Genomic DNA, 10,672 nt, shown 5'->3' with positions numbered 1-10,672 from the left:
AGGGGTCATGAGCTCCACCTCTGGACCCCAAAAAAGAGGCCCTGACCTTTCCATATATACAATATATGTCACCTGGAAATGTTGGGATCTCCCCCATAGATCCCTTGCACATCCACAGCCACTTGGATTTATTTCATGCTTTCATAATACTGGCCAGTTTTAGCAGAGAGGCACTAGGGTGGCAAATACGGAAACTGAGTGCCTTGAATGGCAATAGATTTCAGAGCCTATTCAGGGTGCTCTGAAAGCTGATTGCATGGCATCCTGAAAAGACATCTCTTGGTCTACTCCAGAATTCTTCTGGCTCCTAATAAAATAAAGACAGCATTTTTAGACTGCATAAAGGTCAAATAGTGAGTGTGCATATTGAATAAAGATCAACCTTTGCCTCTATGCTTGATATACCACCTCTTAATCTGATCATGTAGACATGGTTCTTAGACTAACATAGGACATGATAAAACTTGATTTACAGAACAATGTACTTTGTAAAATAGATGATTGCAAAACACGTTAAATGTAGAAAGTATTATATGGATGCTTAATGATCATGGCAATTATTTTACAACTTAATTGTGGGAAAATGAAAGGAATAGAGTAGTTTAATGAATTGAAAAATTTATCAGACTATGTACTATGAGGAAGATAAAAAGGAGAGTTTGTAGCTTAACATTACCTTTTGTGAATGTTAAACCTGCAATCAGACTTCTCAGCATTTTTTAAACCAGAGACATAGTGTCCTTAGAGTTATAATATGATTTTGATTATGCAGATAATTAGCTTTAAGTAAATTATATTTTACATTTAATGAGAATCATATTTAAAAGAAACAACAAGCCGGGCTTGGTGGCTCATGCCTGTAATCTCAGCACTCTGGGAGGCCAAGGTGGACAAATTGCCTGAGGTCAGGAGTTTGAGACCAGCCTGGCCAACATGGTGAAACCTCTTCTCTACTGAAAATACAAAAATTAGCCAGATATGGTGGCACAAAACTGTAATCCCAGGAAGGCTGAGGCAGGAGAATTGCTCGAACCTGGGAGGTGGAGGTTGCAGTGAGCCGAGATCATACCACTACACTCCAGCCTGGGCAACAGAGTGAGACCCCATCTCAAAATAAATAAAAAAAAATAAAATAAACAACAAATGTTATGGCATGGCACTATCACAGCAGAGCTGATGAAATACATGTGCTTTAGAGAAGTAGAGAAGACTTATGTGCCTTTGGGATGTGATTCTTTCCACAAGTAGAAGCTTGTGGAGAGGCAGCTTGTATCCAAACCCAGCCTTCAGCACAGCAGAAATTGGGTGTTCCTTTTGTTAAAGTTTGTATATTGCAGTAATAAAGTGATATAATCCTGAGCTTTGGAGTGGATTTATTAAAGGCAGTAATGAATGCTGTACATTTTACATTGAGGATTTCAAAACCCTGGTTATTTGTTCTATCCATTGACTGTCCCTTCTGGCCCTGAGAACTGTATAAAGTGAGCTGAGTGCAAATGGATGCTTGAATTTTATTATATTTGGCTACCAAGTCAGTTAAAGAAATCGCTTACCCTGCCCACTCACTAGAAGTGCTATTGGCCTTGGGATTTTTATACCTTTGGTCCTTGGCTACAATAGTTTCTACATAATAAATTGAGATTAAAGTTGTTTCCCGTCATGAGATGAATAATATTTAACATAGCTATTCAGCATATCTAACTGGTAACCTTTGACCAAATCACTGGAATAATTTAATTTTTTAAAATCAGATTTCATCCTGCTTTGAAGCAAATTGATTCACCACCTCAAACTAAAGTTTGAGATAAGCAGCTTTCCTAACCTACAAGGAAGGTCAATTCCCAAAGAGTCTTCCATTTTTGTGGTTTGGATTTACTTTCTCACAATCATTTTGCAACCTATCTGTATAGAATTTATGCCTTTGAGGTATAATCCCAAGTAATTTATCACTTTTTCAATATGCTAAAATTAAATAGCTTAATTCTCAGGGGATTAGTTGAGAAAACATTTGCTGTTTCGGCCCACCCTCTCTAATCTATATTTCTTTAAGTTGTTAAAATGTCAAATTGAAAGAGGGTCCAACAAAGCAACAATAAAATTCAGAGAGTAAACCATATTCTACCCAGTTATTGCAATTTTTTAATTCATCTTATTGATCCTGGATAATAAATGTACATTGCTGTAATTTTCAGAATCTCAAGAAGATTTTAAGATGATTAATTTAGGAATAAATGTATTACTAAAAAGACAGTTTTACCAGTCAGGTCAAGAGCTGGGTCTTTCTGGGAAAAAAAAAAAAAAAGCTGTGCCTATGTTTTTAGTATTCACACAGATCCTTGTTTGATGATTTCCAAACGTTCAAAGTAATGTATCTTTAAAAGTATGTCTGAAAGGTTAATATCTTTAGTTGATTAGCACAATTGAGGAATTAATGAATTCACTTTTTATTTATTCTGAATTATAATTGCTAATTTTTGTTGGTTAATCTAAGTAAGGCCTCGAGCCTTTGTTGGAAGTGTCTGCCTTTGAAAGTTGGCTGCCTTGAATTTCCTCGGCTACACTCAAGACTTGTGAAATTCAAACACACTTGTAAAATCTAGACATCTATTAATACCCATCAATAACCTGTAATCAAGGCTTGAATCTATTGGCAACACAGATAAACAGCCTTTGAAATGAAAAGATAAATATAAGAAATCACGAATATACCAATTGCTCTTGCTCTTTGATGTTACAGCTGTTAGACCAAATTTGGCCCCTAGCAATGAAGAGACGTGTGTGTGTGTGTGTGTGTGTGTGTGTGTGTGTGTGTAGCTGTGCATGCACACATGAAGATGTATAGATATGTCCTCTCTGTGAAATTCAGCCTTTTAAGCAGTTCTGAAAAAGAATTATAACAGTTTTACTTTTATGTGGGAGATTTGCATACACACAGTACTTTCCCACCCATATTTGAAGAGTTTTTTTTCCTTATTCCTTCTTAGTCATTTCCTCTTCTTCTCCCTGATACCACCTTAAATATCCAGACATTTCTCTACATTGCCTGTCTGCCCCCACAGGAGGCATTCTCCTCCCAGCATGGCTCTGCAGGTCCCACAATGGCAGAATCTGGATGACAGCCAGTGGCCCAACAGCTGTTGCTGATGAGCAGCAGTAGAGTCATCATTAGCTGGGAAGACAGAATTGCTTTAGGGATGTCTTGTTGGGGCCTGAGAAACAATGGCCTGGATGGCCAGCCTAGCCAGCCATCAGGAGGCTCTGTGCTTCCTTTCTCTTTGAGCAGATACCAGCCTTGAGCCAGCTGTATCTATAATGGGCTCAATTGTAAAATGCAGCAGACTCTTCAATTGCAGCTATGAAGTCACAGGACACTGTACAACAAGATTCGATTGATTAAAAGTATGTATGCATTTATGATTTTCCATGTATACAAAAATGCATGAAGTAGCTACACCAGATTATTGACAGTGCTCTGGGACAGGTACCAAGGCAGGTGCTAAAGACAAAGGCCAATCATGTTCCATTTCAGGACTATATGGTATAGAAGGGAAGACAATTACAAGGCCATGCAGTGATAAAGCCAGTATGGAGAGAGATGCAGGCTGCCAAGGGAACATTCCCATCTGATAGTCCATGGCTCTTCTTCTTTGTTCATGGGTGTGTGATGTGTACACAGTAGCACTTTACAAAGATTCAGTGGGCCAGGATTGCAAGAGAGACTAGACTTGAGGGAGCAGCATCTGGGGTCAGGAAGGCCAATCTGGAGGTGACCATAAGAGTCCAAGGGTTGAGGAGGACATAGTCTAGATGAGCTTGGTGTCAAAGTAAAGAAAAGGTTAGATTCATATATTTTATAAACACATACACACACATGATTTTCCTACAAACATAGATTCCTTTGAAACACAAACTATGAAGCCCAGAGTGATTTTATGGGGGTATAAAGCTTATGGAATTTTAGACCCCTTTATGAGAAAAGATGAATTAAAAAATAAAATTTGTAATAAAAATGAGTATTGTGAATGAGTAAAAAATATTTAATTTGGCAAATATCACAAACACCATAACAATTTAAAATATGACATTATTTTTATTAACTAATTACATGAAATACTTTTATAATACATTTTTTAGCTTCATATTTTATTTTATTTTATTTATTTATGTATTTTTGAGATGGATTCTTGCTCTGTTGCCAAGGCTGGAATGCAATGGTGTGATCTCAGCTCACTGCAACCTCCACCTGCCAGGTTCAAGTGATTCTTCTGCCTCAGCCTCCTGAGTAGCTGGGACTACAGGTACCCACTACCATGCCACCATGCCCAGCTAATTTTTGTATTTTTGGTAGAGACAGAGTTTCACCATATTGGCCAGGCTGGTCTCAAACTCCTGACCTCGTGATCTACCCGCCTTGGCCTCCCTGGGATTACAGGTGTGAGCCACCATACCCGGCTGGCTTCATATTTTAAAATCACTTTTTATAACAAGATTTTTATAGTAGTATTTTCTGTGTGGAGACGGGAAATATAATGTAGTCTTTGCTCCAGCATAGTGAATCAAAATGTGTTTGTTGTTATTTATTGGATGCATAAAAACCATAGCCTTACTGCTACAGAGTTGTACCTTGCTATTAAGACTGAATATTTACGTTCCCTACCCAAATTCACATGTTAAATCCTCATGCCCAGTGTGATGGTATTTGGAGGTGGGGCTTTTGGAAAGCAATTAAGACATGAGAGTGGACCCTTCATGAATGGAATTAGTGACCTTATAAAAGAGGTCCCAGAGATCTGTCTTGTCACTTCTGCATGTGAAGACACAGAGAAGTCAGCCATCCATGCACCAGAAATGGGCCCTTATCAGACACTGTATTAGTTCATCCTCACACTGCTATGAAAAAGTACCTGAGACTGGGAAAAGGAAAGAGGTTTAATTGACTCATGGTTCTGCATGGCTGGGGAGGCTTCAGGAAACTTACAATCATAGAGGAAGAGGAAGCTAACATGTCCTTCTTCACATGGCGACAGGAAGGAGAAGTGCAGAGCAAAGGGGAAAAAGCCCCTTATAAAATGTCGAGATTGCATGAGAATGCACTATCATGAGAACAGCACGGGGGAACCTCCCACAAGGTCCCTCCCCCAACATCTGGGGCTTACAATTTGGATTACAATTCAAGATGAGATTTGGGTGGGGACACAGAGCCAGACCATATCTGGCTCTGTCAGCAAATCTGCCTGCATCTTGATCTTGGACTTTCCAGCCATCAGAACCATGAGAAATAAATTTCTGTTGTTTATAAGCCATTTAGTCTATAGTGTTCTGTTATAGCAACTGACTGTGAACCTAAAAATAGAAGAATTTTGATAAGTTCTTTTGTGTAATTCCTATCAATAAGGAAAAAAAAAGTTATGGCAAGGGGTTATTATACTTGTTTCTTATTAGCATATTTCTGAAAAAAGACATCTCTCTTGATGTTTAGAATTAAATCCTCTACTTAAAATTTTACGTATCTGAAGACTAGAAAAATTTCAAAGACTAGCGCTTTAGCTTTATTAAAATCTTTCTCATTCTTCACTAGTCATGAAGTTAGAACAGATTGGGACACATTCCCTGTTTTGTAGAGCAAAACAACTTTTGGTCTTGCTCCTTTGTGGCATGGCATAGGATGATGAATAGCACAGTGGATGTTAGGGGCATTCTTTCTATGCAAGGAGAGTAATGGGTGCAAACCAAGTAAATGTACCCACCAAATCCAAACTAAATATATCGTCCTCTGTCTAACCTCCCCTGAGCCCTGGGTCTCAACTGTGACAAAGTTGTTTTGATGTTTTGAACTGGGTAATGCTTTGTAGTGGGAGGCTGTTCTCTGCAGTGTAAGGTGTTTAACAATACCTCTGGTCTCTAATCTGTAGAGGTCAATAACATGCATTGTGGTGACAAAGAAAAAGGTCTCCAGACATTGCCATATATCTCCTGGGGGGAAAATATCTCACCATTGAGAACCACTACTTCAAACATATCCCTCAAAATTCCTGTGGCCTCTCCAACGTCATCTAACAAGAGGTCACTATGACATTGCAGAGTTGCAGTGGAAAGATGACAGCAGTCTTTCCCCATTGCAGTAAAACTATTTTATATTCAGAAATTTCACAAAAACATGTCAACACATTGCTGGGTGCCTCCCAGGGCCTTGGCAGAGGCCTGCAAAAGTGAAGCATAAATATGCTTCTGGGGAAAAAACCTGTCGACACAATGACAATGGTGTGACATTTGTAGTAAATGCCATGGTCCAGGACTGGATAAATTCTTGCCTTGAAAGAAACAAATTTTCATGCGAATCCATTATTTTTTTGAATGGGTCATAGAAAGGACATAATTGCCCTTGGATCAGTCCATTGCAGAGAACACTGGAATGCCTCAGAAACTGACAAAACTTTCTTGGCCCAACAGGAAAGCATAAGATCCCATGCTTCTTGGGATTGGTTGGCAATGTAAAATGATTCTTAGGATTAAGAGTAGTAAGCCAGTATATACGCCAGCCATTAGCCATCAGTGTGAATTCTTATTTTAATGGTACCTCATGTATTAAATTCTGCCTATCAAGCAATAAAAATGCCACCACTTTGTAGCCTACCAAGTTTACTTTTTAATTTACCTCTGCAAAACCTTCTCTTAAGGCATCACTTTTCTACCATACTCAGTGTATACTATGTACTAGGCCCTAGAAATATATCTGTGAACAAACTGCCAAATTTCCCTACCTTCATGTGTTTTATATTATAGTTGATTTATGCTATAGTTATTAAAGTGAATTTATAAGAATATCTTACAGTAGTTTTAAGTGTCTTTGTATTTTATGCCACATAATAAATTTTTTGTTTGGAGCATAAACTGTTTCCTACATAATTTCTGAATACAGGATGCACTGAATCAGTCCTGGTAAATCTCCGTAAGTTCTTTCTTCTCTATTTTAGCCAGCCTACATCTGAGACAATTGTCCTTTTCTTCTTGAGGTGGAGCCCATCTTTGCTCAAGAGGTCTTCATCCTCAAAGATCATACCATTTCTAAGGAATTTTAAGTGTTCTGTGGGATACTAATGAAGAGACACATGTTCATTTCCACAATGCACCTGTTCCTATGATGGCCTTCCTTTCCACTCAGCTCAGTCAAGAGCACCACCTAAGCACTATCCTTCTCTACTCCTTCATAATAGCAAAAATAGCTTGTATATACTAAGAGCTTATCAAGAGCCCCCAAATGTCCTGAACATTTTTATGTGCATCACCTCATTTCATCCATACAGCAGTCCTGTAAGGTAGGCAGAAGGGAAAATTGAGGCTTAGAGAGATGAAGGCACTTGTCCAAGGCCACCCAGTTAGGAAATAATAGAGCCAAAGTTCAATCTAACTCCAGCAATCAGACTCCGGAATGTAAAGGCTTGACTTTCATTATGAACACCATTACGTGTAGAACTTCTGTGTGAGTTGAGTCCATATGAAAGCAAAGCAGGTTCTGGTCATTAGACTAGAAAGGCCTTTGTAAATTCTCTTTTACTGCAGGACAGGCAGCAGCACCTCAGTGGGATGTCTTCAACACAAATTGCCCAGTGGCAATGTCATGATGAAATGTGATAGAGAACAGTGTACCGTAAAATTTTTAAACTGGAGAGAATCTGTTAGGCCATCTATATTACATATATACATACACACACATGTACATATATGTGACATGTAGCTAGATATACATGTATGTGTGTATGTAAATTTGTATTCAAGAGTATCAGAGATTCTTAATTCAAGAATATACTTGACTAGATATAAATAGCATTCTCTGAAGGTGACATCTTCCTGATAAGACACTTAAAGGATGCTGTCAATTTTGTATATTAGGAATTCTCTGGAGAGTTGTGCATGTATGTGTAAGTGCATGCGTACTTCCATAAGACTAATTCTCTTTCTTGCTACTCATGGTACTGTCCTTATAAACCTATGATTCACAAAAGGAATGTAGCTTGGAACTCCTGCTATGTAAGCAGCTGCAGATACTTCAAATACCAGTGTACATGTGATCCAGGACTTGCTATAAATTTGCCCCTAAAAATAAAGTAACAAGTGACTGAGCAGCAATAGGAATTAATCACTGCAGTGCGTGAATGGAATGTGCTAGGCTCTACCTCAAAATCCTTTTATAAAAAGACTGATATAATTAAAACCCAAAGGAAACATCCAAGGATGCTATATTTGAGCAAATGTGCTGTGAAATTTTGGAAAAGAGATTTTTTTTTTTAAAGAAGAAAGACATGGTAGAAAAGTGTTTCCATAACTTTTATATCATTGGAAATAGGATTATATTATTACATCACTGAAGAATTTATCATACAAAGGAATTTAAATTGGATTCAATCTTGGTACACTGAAATTTTTTGAAGGCCGAGGGGATAATCGAGCCTCTCAATTAAGCTGTTTGCCATGAAGGGAAATAACTTCACAGTTAAAATATCCACCCCAATTTGTAGCAGAGGTTACTTTGGTGATTCAGACATGTGAATAACCATGTGAAAAAATCAGACATGTCAAGCTTTCAAAATTAAATGGGAATGATGGAATTTGTTAAAAAGCAAAAAAACTGACTGACCAAAAAAAGAATATGACTTCTTGGAACCTGTTTTTCTATGACTGTAAACACATTCAGCATCTAAATCCAGTGACCCCCTGTTCCTCTAACACCCTAATGTGTCCTCAAAAAGGAGAAGGAGGGAGAAAGAGAGGAAGGAAGGGAGGAAGGGAGAAAGGGAGGACGGGAGGAAGGGAGGGAAAGAAATTACTAACCAGAAGGAAAAGAAGAAAAAAACCCACTAACCAGCTCTTCTTAAAAGGTCATTAAACAGATGGCCCAGAAAGGCCTCTCTGACTCTAAGTACATCATAGGTAACAAAGTGTTTTAGTTGTTTGAAAGAGAATTTGATGGAAGATCAATTTTTGGACATAGAGAAAGTGGAAGAGATTTCTTAAACCCACTTGAATTACCGAAGATCAAAGGTTAAAAGCTTTAAAAACCAAAAGCTACATTAGCAACTGAACAGTAAATACCATCAACAGAGACACAAAAGAATTTAGCAAAACAAATATTAAATGAAGACAAGAAAAAAGAATTCATTTCAGAAGCCAAAAAATTCCTTTTCTTTGTATTTCAAAATTGATTTTGCAGTTTTAGACGGAAGTACTAATGGGTAATTTCTATTTAATGCTTTCTAAACACATGCACAAAAATCACTCTTAGCTCCAAAAGGTCAGGGATCAAAGCAGGTAGACTTTCTTGGACAGTTTTGCCACCACTCTACACTGTATTAGGAGCTGTGAGTGTTTCTACAATGAAAGATGATGTGTTATGATCTGCAGCTCTCTTAATCTTACGTGAATTAGGCTTAAAACCACACACTAAAAGCTGGTTTCTGTGGCAGTTTTTGGTTTCTAAAATAGCTGTGTTGCAGGGAAGAACCACTAGGGTGTTGAGAAGCCCAGGTGGTTATATCTTATTAATCTAACAATAAGAGGATCTTTTTAGGTAAGTGACAGATATTTATTTTACATTGAATGTTAAAAAAATTATCTTAAAAAATTAAATCATTATTGTTAGATGCAATAATGCATTTTCCTTCCTGCTGCAAGAGAATAGACATTGTTAAACTTTTTTGAGGAGTCAAGGTTCTCGTTATAAACTTAATTTGTTACTGTTATAATATGATATTGCCATGGCTGAAGGGTGTTTTCCCTTACGTTAAAAATTATTCAACTGATCCAGACAAAGACACTACAAGAAAAGAAAACTATAAACCAATATCTTTGATGAGTATTGATGCAAAAATCTTTAGCAAAATGCGAGGAAACTGAATTCAACAGCACATTAAAAGGATTATACACCATCACCAGTTGGGATTTATCCTGGGATGCAAAAATGGCTCAGTATACCAAAATCTGTCAATGGAACACACCACATTAACTGAACAATGCAGGAAAACCACATGATCTTCTAAGTTGATGAAGAAAAGCATTTGACAAAACTCAATGTCCTGTCATGATAACAACATTCCACAAATTAGGAATAGAAGGAAATAGACCTCAACATAATGAAGGTCACATAGGAAAAGCCCACAGGTAACATCATACTCAGTAGTGACAATCCAAAAGCTTATTCTTTAAGTTCAGGAACAAGACAAGAAGACCCACTCTTGCCACTTGTACTAAACATACTACTAGAGTCCTACCTAGAGCAATTATATGAGAAGGAAATAAAAGGCATCTAAATGGAAAAGGATGGAGTAATAGTGTCTCTGTTCACAGATGACATGATCTTATATATAGACAACCTAAAAGATTCCACAAAAAATTAGAACTGATCAACAAATTTAACAATGTTGCAGTATACAACATCAACACTCAAAGTCAGATGTATCTTTATACACTAATAATAATGCAAAAGGAAACTAAAAAAATCCAATTTACAATAGCATCAAAAAGAATAAAGTATTTAGTAATAAACTTAACCAAGGAGGCTGATCTGGTTTGGGTGTTAGTTCCCTTCAAATCTCATGTTGAAATGTGACCCCCAAGGTTAGAGTGGGGCCTAGTAGGAGGTGTTGGATCATGGGGGTGGATCCCTCATAAATGGCTT

This window comes from Callithrix jacchus, chromosome 1 (genome assembly GCF_049354715.1).
Source record: "Callithrix jacchus isolate 240 chromosome 1, calJac240_pri, whole genome shotgun sequence".
Taxonomy (NCBI): domain Eukaryota; kingdom Metazoa; phylum Chordata; class Mammalia; order Primates; family Cebidae; genus Callithrix; species Callithrix jacchus.
This window is presented reverse-complemented; position numbering follows the sequence as displayed.